The sequence below is a fragment of the Procambarus clarkii genome, chromosome 38 (genome assembly GCF_040958095.1).
Source record: "Procambarus clarkii isolate CNS0578487 chromosome 38, FALCON_Pclarkii_2.0, whole genome shotgun sequence".
NCBI classification, from domain to species: Eukaryota; Metazoa; Arthropoda; class Malacostraca; order Decapoda; family Cambaridae; genus Procambarus; species Procambarus clarkii.
The window spans coordinates 37,959,705-37,975,624 of record NC_091187.1 but is presented as its reverse complement, the minus strand read 5'-3'; the positions used below and the strand labels follow the sequence as shown (position 1 = coordinate 37,975,624).

The window sequence follows — 15,920 nt, the reverse complement described above, 5'->3', positions numbered from 1 at the left end:
GATAATGTAAACATTAGCAATAAAAATGATGGAAAGTTTCTTAGCCTATACTTAGACAAGAGACTCAACTTCCGCACCCATATACAACACATAACTAAAAAGGTTTCTAAAACAGTTGGTATACTGTTTAAGATCAGATATTATGTACCCTACTCTGCTCTCCTCTCACTCTATTATGCACTTATCTATCCCTATCATTCTTATGGCGTTTGTGCTTGGGGTTCAACCTCTGCAAACTACCTCAAGCCCATCATCATCCAGTAAAAATCTGCTATCAGGACAATAAATAACTCTACCTTCAGACAACACACAGCTCCCTTGTTCAAATCCTTAAACATGCTAAACAAATTCACTCCATACATTCTCCTGTGTAAATTACGTTTATAAAGCCCTTTTTCTAACTGCAAACCCTGTTCTGAAACTCTTCCTGGACAGATGTAATAGAACACATGGCCACGTCCCCACCAGACATAAATATCTCTTTGATATCCCCAGAGTCAAACTTAATCTATGTAAACACTCTATGTAAATAAAGGGACCTAGTCTATGGAACTCACTCCCTTATAATGATTTGAAAAGCTGTCCAACTTCTGCCATATTCAAAAATAAAACCAAAAAGTACCTGTAGTACTTTTTAAGTACGAGGGAGTAATGCGCAAAGCGTCCCTCACCTGTGACGTCACAGCGTCACCTGACGCCATATCAACACATCGGCCATTTTGTCGTCAGTTCAGTCATGGCGAGGACTAACCCTTCATGCAAACTGCACCTACTATCAAGAAGAAGAAGATTTTGTGTTCCACCGATAGTATTATCGTAAGTAAGCACTTATATTTTATATTTTATTAAATTAATTGATTCTATTTTTCTGTAATAAAGGTCCAAAGGGTTGTTAAGGAACAAGGGTGTAGCGATACCGACGCTCAGTGCGCTCAACTCACACCAAAGTATCACCTGTGTAGCTTCTGCAATTAGTGTTAATTAGTTATGCTATAAGATAATGAAGCGAGTATAAGATTAACTCGCTACAAGGGTACTGTGTTGGGAGGTGAGGGCTGTTACTGGTGTCTGTGGGGATGTGAGGACTTGTACCAACCACTATCACCACCAGTACCTTGTCTTGCATCCTGCTTAGTATTCCTATTGAGATATGAAGTATTATTGCATTCATATAATTATTCATTCATTGTCATTACTATTTTTATGGGCTATGTTCTGTTACCCTAATGCTTTTTACCCCTGGGCATGTCCATTTACTCTCCAGCCCTTCACAAGCCACTGCTGCACCCCCTCCATGCCCATACTTACTGTGCTTATTCTTACAGGACTGCACTGCATTATGTGGTGCTCACTGCCTGGACACCTTGATACATGCATTATAGGGTTCTGGTAGTTGTTCTACTCACCAAGCCCTTCCAAGGCCAGGCTTGACATGTGAGAGCTTGGTCCAACAGGCTGTTGCTTGGACAGGCCCCTCAGGCCCACATATCCACCACAGCCTTGTTTGTCCGGCACTTCAAAATCAAATGTTTATTTACGTAAGGTACATACATATTTTTAGGTAAGGTACTCTTTATTTGGGTAAATTTATCTTCGTAGTATTTAGCTTTGGCTCGTCTAATTATCTTGGATAGCAATAACGAGTAATTCTTTGAGAATTCTTTGGAGACAATTCCTAACCTATACTTCTCCCAACCTAACCTATACTTCTCCCAACCTATACTTCTTCTCAAGGTCATCTTCACTTCTTGAAGATGTTCAGGTTTTCTCTTGAAGATGTCGACGGTTGTTCCAGCAATACTGTATTTCTTTTATTGCTGAAAACCTGTTTTCAGCCATAAAAAAATAATCCTGAATCCAGAAAAAAATCCCTTTTGTATCGTCTGGAAATTTTCAAATATTGCTGATCAAACCTGAGTCTAAATTATTTGTATATATTATGAATTACAGAGGTCCCAGGACAGGGTTTTTAGGCACTCCACTTACATTTTCCCACTCTGACTTAACCCCCATTTATACAAACTCAGTCTTATCTTTTAGCTAATAATTTATTGTACACACCATACTCAGCCTGTGTAGGGTAGTTTATTGTGCATGTGTAGTATATATATTTGTGTAGTATATTTGGTATATTTAATGCCTCTAACCTCTCCTCATAGTTCTTGTCCTTCAGTTCTGGGAGCCACTTAGTAGCATGTCTTTGCACCTTTTCCAGTTTGTTTATGTGCTTCTTAAGATATGGGCACCATACAACCGCTGCATATTCCAACTTTGGTCTAACAAAAGTCGTGAACAATTTCTTGAGTATTTCGCCATTCATGCATTTAAAAGCTCTGAATATTATCCTTTACCTGCAATTGGTTGTTGCTGTATTTATAGAATATGATTTGTTCTACTTTACATTTGTTTGTTCCTTTTTTTCAAAATTTCTTTCTGCCTCTCTCCTCACTGCCGTGTAGTTGTTTCTCTTTGTATTACTGGTATGTTTGGGGGTTTGGCCTCTTCGTATATTGATTCCATTTTTGTGTCTTTTGGTCTCTGTCCGTCTTGAAATTTCAGTTGAACAAATCCTGTTTCCTAGTTCTGCATCTTTGTTTTGGTATAAATGTTTTTGTTCCTTTATCATATATTTCACAAAATTGACATACTGTGCATTAATTCATCTCAATTACTTCCTTTCCTAACAGCAAGCCTTTCCAGTAAAATTCTTTGAATTCTTTTCTGACTTCTGGCCTAATGTTTGTTTTATCCTAGTGTGTATGATGCCTAGCGTGTGTCTGGTGCCTGTTGTGTTAAACCGAAGATAAATGCATAAGTATAGGTCAGTAATTTCTCCAGCTTTGAAAGGGGCTTTCATTATGCAGCAGTATTCCACTCTAGAGAGCACTAGCGTCTTGAAAACTATCATCATCGGTATAGCATCTCTAGTGTGAAAAGTTCTTGTTATCTATCCTGTCATTTTTCTTGCAGTTGTGACGGCTACTTTATTGTGTTCTTTAAATGTAAGGCCTTCTGACATCAGTACACCCAAATCCTTTACGTTGCTTTTCCGTTCAATGTTATGATTTGACTGAGTTTTGTAAGTGGTTTCCGTTTTTATATTTTTTATTTTTTCCGTAGCGCATGAGCTGAAACTTATGTTCGTTAATCACCATGTTATTTTCTGTAGCCCATAGAAAGACCTGATTTACATCTGATTGGAGGTTTGCCGTGTCCTCTATGTTGCCTACTCTCGTGAAGATTCTAGTGTCATCTGCAAAGGATGATCAAGTACTATAGGTTGTGTCCTTGTCTATGTCCGATATGAGGATGAGAAAAAGTATTGGAGCAAGCACAGTACGCTTGGGGACTGAGCTCTTTACGGTTGATGGTCCAGATTTTATTTTGTTGACTACTACACATTGGGTTCTATTAGTCAGGAAGTTGTATATCCATCTGCCTATTTTTCCGGTAATTCCTTTTGAACGCATTTTATGTGCAATAACACAATGGTCACATTTGTCAAAGGCTTTTTTTTGTCAAAGCGTTTTGTTTGTCTTCCATGGCATCTAGTGCCATGTCAGAGTGGTCCAGCAACTGTGATAGGCAAGAGCGCCCTGTTCTGAAACCATGTTGTCTGGGGTTATGGAGATGCTGTGATTCCATGTATTTTGTGATCTTACTTCTTAGCATTCTCTCAAAGATTTTTATGATGTGCGATGTTAGTGCTATCGGTCTGTAGTTTTTTGCCTCTGCCTTATTTCCTCCTTTATGGGGTGGTGCTATCTCTGCTGTTTTTAGTATGTCAGGGACAATGCCAGTATCTTGGCTTTGTCTCCAAAGAATGTGAAGGGCCTGCGATAACGTTTTTTACAGTTCTTGATGAATATAGAGTTCCAAGAGTCAGGGCCTGGTGCAGAGTGCATAGGCATACTGTCTATGGCTTCTTCAAAATCCAGTGGGGATAGGATCACATCTGATTTATGATTTGATGTTGGTATCATATCCATGAAAAATTCATTTGGGTTATCAATCAGATGGATGGAGAGCTACACTCGTGGTGTCCCATTTTCCCAGCACTCTTTGTCATATAATGCTTTGAAACTTTTGACGGATTTGGCCTCCACCACCTTCTCACCTAACATGTTCCAACCGTTTACCATTCTGTTTGCAAAAGTGAATTGTCTTACATTTCTTCGGCATCTTTGTTTAGTTCGTTTAAATCTATAACCTCGTGTTCTTGAAATTCCAGGTCTCGGGAAATCTTCCCTATCAAGTTTATCAATTCCTGTTACTGTTTTGTACGTAGTGATCATATCTCCTCTTTTCCTTCTGTCTTCTAGTTTGGAATATTTAATGCCTCTAATGTCTCCTCATAAATCCTGCCCTTCAGTTTTGGTATGAATGTTTGTGTGCCTTCATCGTATATTTTGCAAAATATGGAATACATCTCATTTACTTTACTTTAAGAATATGGTTCGATCAATTAAAAACCCTCTTGTTCAAATTGCAAAGAGACTGAAAGAGATGCAGCATGCTCAATGGATTATATATTAGTGATTATTATTAGGATTATATATTAGTGAATCATATTAGTGATTCAATTATTATGGTCATAAAACAATAAACAAATAGTTTTGGTGTTATTACACTCTATTCACAGGTTATATATAAGTATCTGCATGTTTTGTTCACCATTACAAACCACTAAGTTGGTTTGATTTTTGTTGAGATTGTTATTTATGATAAGATTCCTTACGTTATCTGAGAATGAAGCTATGTCGGTATTGGGAAATCTATAGATGGCACTTATAGTCAAGGAGGATTTAAGGGATTTACTGGAGAACTTGGCAAAGGTATATTCACAATAGTCGTCTCTATTACTAATGAGACTATTGCAGATGAAGGTATCTTTGTAAGATATTGCTATGCCACCTCCTTTTTTTATTAGGCCTGCAGTTGTGAATGGCTTTATTATCAGCCAAGTTGTAGCATACAACATAGCATATATATGTATATGGCATACATATATATATATGTTATGTTACAACATAACAGGCCAATTACACTGGATTAATCTTTGTCTTTAGATAGGAGATGCCTCGTATGGGCCAATAAGCCTTCTGCAGCCCCTATGTTTATCCCTTATGTATCCCCCCATGTTTTCACCTTCATTGTATTATCACCTGACCTAATGCGGGTATAAAATCAACTAATATATATATATATATATATATATATATATATATATATATATATATATATATATATATATATATATTCAAAATTCGTCAGTGTACTACATTTTTGTTGTTGCTTTTAGGTGATGCTTTTAACCAGTGTACGTGGGTCTGATTGTGCAACCACAGTTCGAAGAATAATGAAGATATGAACAAACGGCCTGTGGTCACTATACAGTCTGGAAGGGCAAAAGAAGAAATTGGCATTTCTACAAAAACAAGAACTATATAATGTTATTTTAAGTAAGTAACCAAAAAATTAAATAATTTTTTTAAAGTTTAAAATTCACTTAAAAATGTAAATTTTAAGTTAAAAAATTTTAACCAAAAAACTTGATATTTTTCATATTTGGAACCATTCCATAATCCCAAGCATAAATGATTATATTTCTATCACTTGCTCTTAAGATTGTTTCATTTAATAGAGGTTGGGCATAATTGTTCTCTGCTGCTAATAGAACTGACTGACTTAGCTATAGGAAAATGTAAAATTAATTGGTTTCTCCATTACAGTATTTTGCAGTTTATTTCATGATCCTGTGCTTAATACTTGCATAAATAGTAGATTACAAAATGCATTTTTATATCATTAGTATTGAATAATAATAATGCAAATAATTGACTTATAAATGATGTACAATTAATTGGTAGGTGATATTATATTATTAATATTTTTTCATTCTTGCAAAGCCTTAACAAAGTCATTAACATGTTAATATAAACTTGATCACCTTCCACTTATTTTCTCATGTGCTACCTACATGTACAAAACCTTATTCCTAAATGCATATTTTGTTCTGAAACTTGTCCTTTATATGTTGTGTATCACCATCTCTGGAGAGTTTTATCTGATTGATGTATAAATTACTTTTAATTTTACAGAATATTATTGTTATACTGAATTTATTATTATATAAATAACTTAATTTTACAGAATATTATTGTTATACTGAATTTATTATTATATAAATAACTTAATTTTACAGAATCATCTATCAACGCACATCCACAAGTTGAGGAGGAGGATGTGACCTTCCAGATGTCTGAAGTACTGAAACAGGCACCAAACAGGCCTGGTGGATCTAGGTACAAGGTAAAATAATTTAATTTTTTTTTTTTTTTTTTACTAATTGTCCGATATATATATATATATTGTGACGATAATCTCCTTCAAGAGATTGAGCCTGCTCTTCCCTCCAAAATTACGTCTTCACAATTATATAAAAAGACTATGGAAGAAATGTCCAACAACGACAACAACACCAGCAAGGCTTGCAAGGGTGAGCAGAAACGTATGCAGCCCGCCACCTGTTCGGACCCAAATCACCAAACTACCCGTTGATCGCTACGGCTCCGCTGATTGGTCGCCGGTCTGGCTGCACCTGCACTCGCCCCCCAATACTACCCGATGTCTGGGGTCGCCCCAACATCAGTCTGCAGAATGTTCCGTGCTTTCGTAGCCAGCACACCTCCCAGCTAGACTCTAGAGTGTACTGAGAGAGGTGGTGGCTTTAAGCCAATATTCCAGCACCTCCCACTTAACTGTTGTATTGCACTTCTTGTTATTTTGCCTTAACGTAACTTTTCATTGTGTCATTTAAGTATTCTTATTATTTTGATTGATTGATTTTATTATACATATTTGTTTGTGCATTATTTTCATGTTTTGATTTATTTAACGTAATTAAAATTTCATTGTTAAAGTTTACTTGTGTTTTGTGTGTCTTCTCCTTACCTTACCACAGACGAAGTTCCAGTTTTTCTATTTTTTTTATAACTATGTGACGAGGCCATACCCCTAGCCTTAAACAGCCGAACACCAACGCGTTACCGTCACAAGTTTTATGGGGGCCTGTCCTAGGAGCCTCACTCAGGTACTGGTGCCAAGTGGTAATTTATGGTAAGCGTATTTAACTCTGTTAACGTAGCTTTACTATTTTTCATTCAATTTCATTTTTTATAAGGTGCGGTGTATTGTGCATTACGAGAGTAACATATAGTGAAGGTGAGACAACTTTGGATTACGTGGTGACTGTAGGCCTCAGTCATACTCTTAATTGGTCATCTCTCCCTCCATGTTATTACTCGTATTTACCATCTATGTCCCTTGAATATTTCTCATTCTGACAGATCATCATATTGGTACCCTGGTACTGTGGTCTGCCCCGGGTCAAGAGTACCCAATCTTCTGCAATCTGACTGTAGGAGGACAAAGAGGGCCATAGTTCCTCTAGCTCGAACTTTAGTTGCTGAATTGGGACCTCAGCAGCGGTTCTCGTCACCAGTTGACACCTCGCACCCCTACACGTCAGTCAGAGATGATGATACATACAACGGTAGGGAATTAGCTTATTTTTTCAGAGCACAAAAGTTCGCTAATTCTGTAAGTATCATATTAAATTCAGTGGGAAAAACTTGCTTTATGTCCTATAGAGACTTGGCAAGGTATGCCTACATCCTTGGACTACCAATTTTACTTTTGAAGCATTTAACTGTTTCATTTGTTTTCGAAACTTTGTTTCATTTGTTAGTAGGATTTTCTTGCCCTTATTCTCTTACATGAGTACCGGGTACAAGATTTCCTGCGCCCTTGATTTAATTTAATCATTTAATATCTTTCACTTAACGTTAATTGTTAAAGATCACACAGGATAGGTGCCAGTTGCCACGTTGTCCTGTTTCTGACATTTCATTATTGAACATTCGTGTACCTTTATTTGCTAATTTCACCATGTTTCGTCTCCAAACTTTCCGTGCAAATCCAGCAGGTGAAATAGGGACTTTAAGTCGTGCCAAGAGGACTGAACTACAAACTCTTGCACATGAGTATCAACTAGAAGTTCCCTACCAAGCCAACAAAAATGACCTACACAACCTGTTGCTGGATTACTATTTAGAGCAAGGTAAGATAGACTCTGAAACTCATGAAACTTACTATATTGCAGAGAAAACTGACTTGGCTACGATGAAACTTAAACTAGAGCTGGCCAAGATTGAACGTGAGCAGCAAAGAGAAGCAGCTGCCATACGAAGGGAAGAGCACGAACGCGAAGCTGCCTTGAGGAGAGACGAACAAGAACGCGAAGCTGCCTTGAGGAGAGAAGAACACGAACGCGAGGTCGCATTACTCCGTGAACGTGAAAGAGTACAGCTTGAAACCAAACAACGCGAGTTGGAAATACAACGCGAACATGACAAGCAACAAGCAACTCTGGCTCTAGAGTGTCGTCAACGTGAAATCGCCTTGGAAACTTCACACTTCACTCAACGCCAGCAAGCTACTGCAAATCTTCCCGTCAGTTTTAATATATCACATGCAAGTAAGTTAATGCCATCCTTTGTAGAAGCAGAAGTTGATGTGTTTTTTACCACCTTTGAAACCCTTGCTAATCAACTCAGTTGGCCTGTCGACCAATGGGCCACACTTCTCAGAGTCCATCTTACAGGTAGAGCTGCAGTCACACTCAGTACTTTGGCGTCTGAGAATGACTACTACACTCTGAAACAAGCAGTGTTGGACGCCTACCTCCTCTCTACTGAAAGTTATAGAAGGAAATTCCGTGACCACCTGAAGGCAAGTACCACTACCTTCCTCGAGTTTGCTAACACGAAACGGAGGTATTTCATGAAATGGCTGGAAGCAGCACATGTCTCTACTTTTACAGAACTCGTCAACCTGATGCTTGTTGAAGAATTCTTGAGACGTGTGCCGCCTCCTGTCCGCCTCTACTTAGCAGATAAAGAAGAAACCGACTACCTGAAGTGTGCTAAGTCGGCTGACACTTACAGCCTCATCCACCGGCTGACACCTGAACCATCCTCCAGTAAGAAGTCGTGGTACAGTTACGAGAAGGTGAGCCCCGATCAAGCTGGTTCACAACTGTACTGCAAGTATTGTAGACTCTATGGACATACCATAGACAAGTGTGGTAAGTCTCAATACAAGGGATCCACTGACCAACAACGACCCAAACCAACTCCTCCTAAGTCCGGTAAGCCTGTGATGAATGTTGGTGTTGATGTTAATGATCTTTCTCTTTTCAGTAACCACCTGTATACTGGAACTGTCTCTGCCAACGGTTCAAATCCGGAGGGACGTTTCAAATTGAAGATCTTGAGGGACACAGCGGCTCTACAATCGATCATCTTGAAGTCGGCTGTGCCCAACATAGTCTACACCGGGGAAACGGTCTTCATCACTGACCTCACTGCTACTACTCAATACCCTCTCGCCAGAGTCCACCTGGATTGTCCCTACGTGAACGGGGAAGTCCAAGTCGCCGTCAGGGAAAAGCCTTTTCCCATGCCTGGAGTGCAACTTCTCCTAGGCAACGACTTGGCAGAAGACCTGCAACCAACCAACCTGATCGTCATGGACAAACCCCAGGTGTGTAACTCTGTGCCAAGTAACCCTATTCTTGAGTATGTTCCAGCAGAGGTTCAAGAGAGTGAAGTTTCTCCTCCGGTTCTCGTGACCACCCGTGCACAAGCCGCACGTCCACAGCCAGCTGACTCTACTGCTACCGCTGTCCCTCAAGACCCTCAGAAACTACCCCCGCATCTGACCAAGTTGGAGTTCCGTAAGTTGCAGAGGGAAGATCTTACTTTAACACCATTGTTTTTCCAGGCTGAGACTCAACCCGACAGTATTCCTGGGTTCTTCCTAGAGAACGACTTGCTCTACCGCCGATATAGACCCAGTAAACTGAAGGAGGAGGACGATTGGGCCAACACCGAACAACTTGTGATTCCCACCAGCCTGCGGCCCACTATTCTACACCTGGCCCACGGATCATTCTCCCACTACGGCTTCAACAAGACTTACCATGGGATTCGTCAAGACTACTACTGGCCAGGTATGGTAAATAACGTCAAACAGTACGTAAAACAGTGTCATACATGTCAGATGGCAGGCAAACCGAACGTCTCCATTCCCAGAGCACCACTGATTCCCATACAGGTGCCTGTGGAACCTTTCCACAGACTCATAATAGACTGTGTTGGTCCTTTACCTCGGACCAGTTCAGGTAACGCCTACATCCTAACCATCCTGTGTCCTACCACCAGATTTCCCATAGCAGTTCCAGTGAAGAACATCACGGCTGCTACGGTTATCAAACATCTACTGAAGATCTTCACTCAATACGGATTTCCCAGGGAGATTCAAAGTGACTGTGGCACCAACTTCACCAGTGATCTCTTCAAAAGAACACTGGAGGAGTTCAACATCAAACAGGTATTGTCCAGCCCCTATCATCCTGCTTCACAGGGTTCTCTTGAACGTAGTCATCAGACCATCAAAGCACTCTTGAAAAAGTTTTGTAGTGAAACCTCAAAGGATTGGGATAAGCAGATTGACCTAATAATGTGTATTTTCAGAAGTCTCCCCAATGAGTCCCTAGGAGTATCTCCTTATGAGATGCTCTACGGCCGTAAGTGCCGTACTCCCCTTAAGGCTTTCAAAGACTCTCTCAGAGATGCCACCTTCAGTGAGCATCAGAATGTGCCCCAGTTTCTTCAAAACCTTCAACACATTCTAGAGAGAGTCCACCGCTTTGCCCATGATAATCTATTGAAAGCCCAGGTGAGAATGAAGACTCATTACGACCAGACCAGCAAAGTAAGAAAATTCAAGCCGGGAGACTTCGTCCTTGCTTATTTCCCTATCCCAGGTTCACCTTTACAAAACAAATTTTCAGGACCCTACTGCGTCAAAGAGTGCAGAAACAACAACACATACGTCATAGAGACTCCAGATAGGCGGCGGAAGACCCAGCTGTGCCACGTCAACCTCTTGAAGCAATATAATGGTACTCCTCCCACTGTCTTGATTAATTGTTCTACCTTCACAGAACCCTACATCCACAGTGAGACCATCCCGGCTTCTTCTCCCGAAAGCACTGACAAGGAGTCGGCGCTTTCTAATTCCAAAATCCTTAATGATCTTCCCAAATGCTTTCAGGATAATACTCGTGCTCCTATGCCCTCTTCTAATTCCACTCTCACCTCGTCAGATAAGCCCTACATCCTCCATGTCGACGCCAATGGTACCGACGATGGTGGTGTCGTGATGCAGCAACGAGGCGAGAAGAATACACCTGTCGGCGACTACTGCTACAAGGAACGACGGAACAATTGGCAAGGAGCTACTCTTCCTCATCCTGAAGCTTCAGCACTTCACTCCACACCTGAAAAGTGCTCGGTCCACCATCAATACGGACCACACCACCCTACACCTCCTGCAGCACGCCCACTTCTCATCTCAACGTCTTCTACTATGGGCTTGCTAACTGCAGAAATTCAACCTGGAGACACGCTATACCAAGAGTCTGACAACATCTTAGCCCATGATCTCTCCAGAGTTTATGAAGTAGAAGCAACTCCATCCATTACTCCACCACATAACGACGTACTTCTTCCAGAACCGCAGGCTTCGGGGGAGAGTTGTGACGATAATCTCCTTCAAGAGATTGAGCCTGCTCTTCCCTCCAAAATTACGTCTTCACAATTATATAAAAAGACTATGGAAGAAATGTCCAACAACGACAACAACACCAGCAAGGCTTGCAAGGGTGAGCAGAAACGTATGCAGCCCGCCACCTGTTCGGACCCAAATCACCAAACTACCCGTTGATCGCTACGGCTCCGCTGATTGGTCGCCGGTCTGGCTGCACCTGCACTCGCCCCCCAATACTACCCGATGTCTGGGGTCGCCCCAACATCAGTCTGCAGAATGTTCCGTGCTTTCGTAGCCAGCACACCTCCCAGCTAGACTCTAGAGTGTACTGAGAGAGGTGGTGGCTTTAAGCCAATATTCCAGCACCTCCCACTTAACTGTTGTATTGCACTTCTTGTTATTTTGCCTTAACGTAACTTTTCATTGTGTCATTTAAGTATTCTTATTATTTTGATTGATTGATTTTATTATACATATTTGTTTGTGCATTATTTTCATGTTTTGATTTATTTAACGTAATTAAAATTTCATTGTTAAAGTTTACTTGTGTTTTGTGTGTCTTCTCCTTACCTTACCACAGACGAAGTTCCAGTTTTTCTATTTTTTTTATAACTATGTGACGAGGCCATACCCCTAGCCTTAAACAGCCGAACACCAACGCGTTACCGTCACAATATATATATATATATATATGTCGTACCTAGTAGCCAGAACTCACTTTTCAGCCTACTATGCAAGGCCCGATTTGCCTAATAAGCCAAGTTTTCATGAATTAATGTTTTTTCGTCGACCTAACCTACCTAACCTAACCTAACCTAGCTTTTTTTGGCTACCTAACCTAACCTTACCTATATATATAGGTTAGGTTAGGTTAGGTAGGGTTGGTTAGGTTCGGTCATATATCTACGTTAATTTTAACTCCAATAAAAAAAAATTGACCTCATACATAGTGAAAAGGGTAGCTTTATCATTTCATAAGAAAAAAATTATAGTAAATATATTAATTCAGGAAAACTTGGCTTATTAGGCAAATCGGGCCTTGAATAGTAGGCTGAGAAGTGAGTTCTGGCTACTAGGTACGACATATATATATATATATATATATATATATATATATATATATATATAAATATATATATAATGTGTCGTACCTAGTAGCCAGAACGCACATCTCAGCCTACTATGCAAGGCCCGATTTGCCTAATAAGCCAAGTTTTCTTGAATTAATGTTTTTTCGACTACCTAACCTAACATTTTCAGCTACCTAACCTAACCTATAAAGATAGGTTAGGTTCGGTCATATATCTCTATTAATTTTAACTCCAATAAAAAAAGAATTGACCTCATACATAATGAAATGGATAGCTTTATCATTTCATAAGAAAAAAAATAGAGAAAATATATTAATTCATGAAAACTTGGCTTATTAGGTAAATCGGGCCTTGCATAGTAGGCTGAAAAGTGCGTTCTGGCGACTAGGTACGACACATTATATATATATTTATATATATATATATATATATATATATATATATATAATATGTATGTGTGTGTGTGTAATTACCTAAGTGTAGTTAAAGGATGAGACCGTCTTCCCAGCACTCTTTGTCATATAACGCTTTGAAACTACTGACAGTCTTGGCCTCCACCACCTTCTCACCTAACTTGTTCCAACCGTCTACCACTCTATTTGCGAAAGTGAATTTTCTTATATTTCTTTAGCATCTGTGTTAAGCTAGTTTCAATCTATGACCTCCTGTTCTTGAAGTTCCATGTCTCAGGAAATCTTCCCTGTCGATTTTATCAATTCCTGTTACTATTTTGTATGTAGTGATCATATCACCTCTTCTGTCTTTTAGTTTTGGCATATTTAATGCCTCTAACGTCTCCTCGTAGCTCTTGCCCTTCAGTTCTGGGAGCCACTTAGTAGCATGTCTTTGCACCTTTTCCAGTTTGTTGATGTGCTTCTTAAGATATGGGCCAACTTCTGTTGTTGGGCACCACACAACAGCTGCATATTCTAGCTTTGGCGTAACAAAAGTCATGAACAATTTCTTTAGTATATCACCATCCATGTATTTAAACGCAATTCTAAAGTTAGAAAGCGTAGCATAGGCTCCTCGCACAATATTCTTTATGTGGTCCTCAGGTGATAGTTTTCTATCTAGAACCACCCCTAGATCTCTTTCTTTATCAGAATTCTTTAAAGATTTCTCACATAATGTATAGGTTGTGTGGGGTCTATGTTCTCCTGTTCCACATTCCATAACATGGCATTTATTAACATTAAATTCCATTTGCCAAGTGGTGCTCCATATACTTATTTTATCCAGGTTTTCTTGAAGGGCATGACAATCATCTAAATTTCTTATCCTTCCTATTATCTTAGCATCATCAGCAAACATGTTCATGTAATTCTGTATACCAACTGGTAGATCATTTATGTAGACAATAAACATCACTGGTGCAAGAACTGAACCCTGTGGTACTCCACTTGTGACATTTCTCCAGTCCGATACATTGCCTCTGATTACTGCCCTCATTTTTCTATGTCAGAAAATTTTTCATCCATATTAGAAGCTTACCTGTCACTCCTCCAATATTTTCCAGTTTCCAGAACAACCTCTCTATGTGGAACTGTCGAATGCCTTTTTTAGGTCCAAATAGATGCAGTCAACCCAACCATCTCTTTCCTGTAATATATCTGTTGCTCGATCATAGAAACTGAGTAAATTCGATACACAGGATCTTCCAAATCGAAAACCATACTGTCTGTCTGAAATTATATCATTTCTCTCCAGGTGTTCTACCCATTTAGTTTTAATTATTTTTTCCAATATTCCAATTCCAATTTTTTCCAATAATGTGTGTGTATGTATGTATATTTGTGTTGTTGAATATGACCGAAAGTCAGTCTTTCTGCCCCTCTCCTTACTGCTATTGCTGTTTCTCGCATCTTTGTATTGCTTGTATGTTTGGGCAATTTTTCCCCTTTTCCTAGTTCTGCATCTCTGCTTTAGTATAAATTTTGTTGTGCCATTATCATATATTTCACAAAACTTGACATACATCTCATTTACTTCATGTCCTAACAGCAAGTGTTTGTCAAATTCCTTAAGGAAATATCTGAGTTCCCCATAATGACCTCTCCACAAGTCAGGTTTTTCAACTGCTTCAAGCTCATTTTCTTCCAGATTATAATGCGTTGCATACTTTATTCCCAAAAAGACATGGTCACTTTTACCCAAGTGACAATGTCACTTGGGGAAAAGGAGGGAGGTACCAAAGGAGGGAGGTACTGAATGATAAATATATCTTTCTCTTTCCTGGTAAATATAATATCCAGCATGGAGGGAACATCCCCTTCCCTCATCCTCGTAGCTTGTTTAACATGTAGAAACATGAATGTTTACAGGGTGAGGTTTACGAAATTATATATATATATATATATAATTGGTCTCTGGTCTATATATATTATATATATATATATATATATATATATATATATATATATATATATATATATATATATATATATATATATATATATATAAGTTTGTGTGTGTGTAATTTATATAAATAAATAATTAAATATTAATTTTGTTAATATCTTTTCAGGGAAAACTTGCAAGTACAATTCGTATACAAGAGGGGCAACAAGAGCCAGAGGATGTCTACTAAGAAAATATATAAGTCTTTATCCTCACACTCTTGATATATGGTCTTCTCTGGTCTCTTTATTTTCTCTCCTCACAAATGTCCCTTTTTTTTTATTTCTTTTACGTTTCTCTCCTGTTTTTCTTGTCTTTTAATCTCTCCTTTCCTCCTCTCTTCTAACACCTCTCGTTTCCTGTCTCTTCTAGCTTCTCTCTTCCTTTACTTTTTATATTTGTGGTATTCATTTATGTCATTTTTATCTTGTATATTTTTCTTGTATCTTTTTCTTATCTTGTGTTTCTCTTCCCCTTCTCTTCAATGATTTCTCATTTCTCTCCTCTCTCTGTTGTTTCTGTTCTGTCTTCTCTCTCCTTGCCTTAATTTTGTTCTGTCTCCTCTTTTGTTGTGTGTGTGTCTTTCTGTCTCTGTCTGTCTCTCTCTCTCTCTCTCTGGCTCTCTTGCTCTCTCTCTCTCTCTCTGGCTCTCTCTCTCTCTGGCTCTCTCTCTCTCTCTCTCGCTCTCTCTGGCTCTCTCTCTCTCTCTCTCTCTCTGGCTCTCTCTCTCTCTCTCTCTCTCTCTGGCTCTCT

General features: G+C 39.1%; 1 long non-coding RNA gene across 1 annotated transcript; it reads left to right on the top strand.

The window, feature by feature from the left end:
- The first annotated feature begins 486 nt into the window (after window positions 1-486).
- LOC138372428 (uncharacterized) lies at window positions 487-15,868 on the top strand. Its single transcript, XR_011230865.1, has 3 exons — window positions 487-816; window positions 6,206-6,312; window positions 15,295-15,868. It is a non-coding gene; the product is annotated as an uncharacterized lncRNA (long non-coding RNA).
- Window positions 15,869-15,920: the final 52 nt, after the last annotated feature.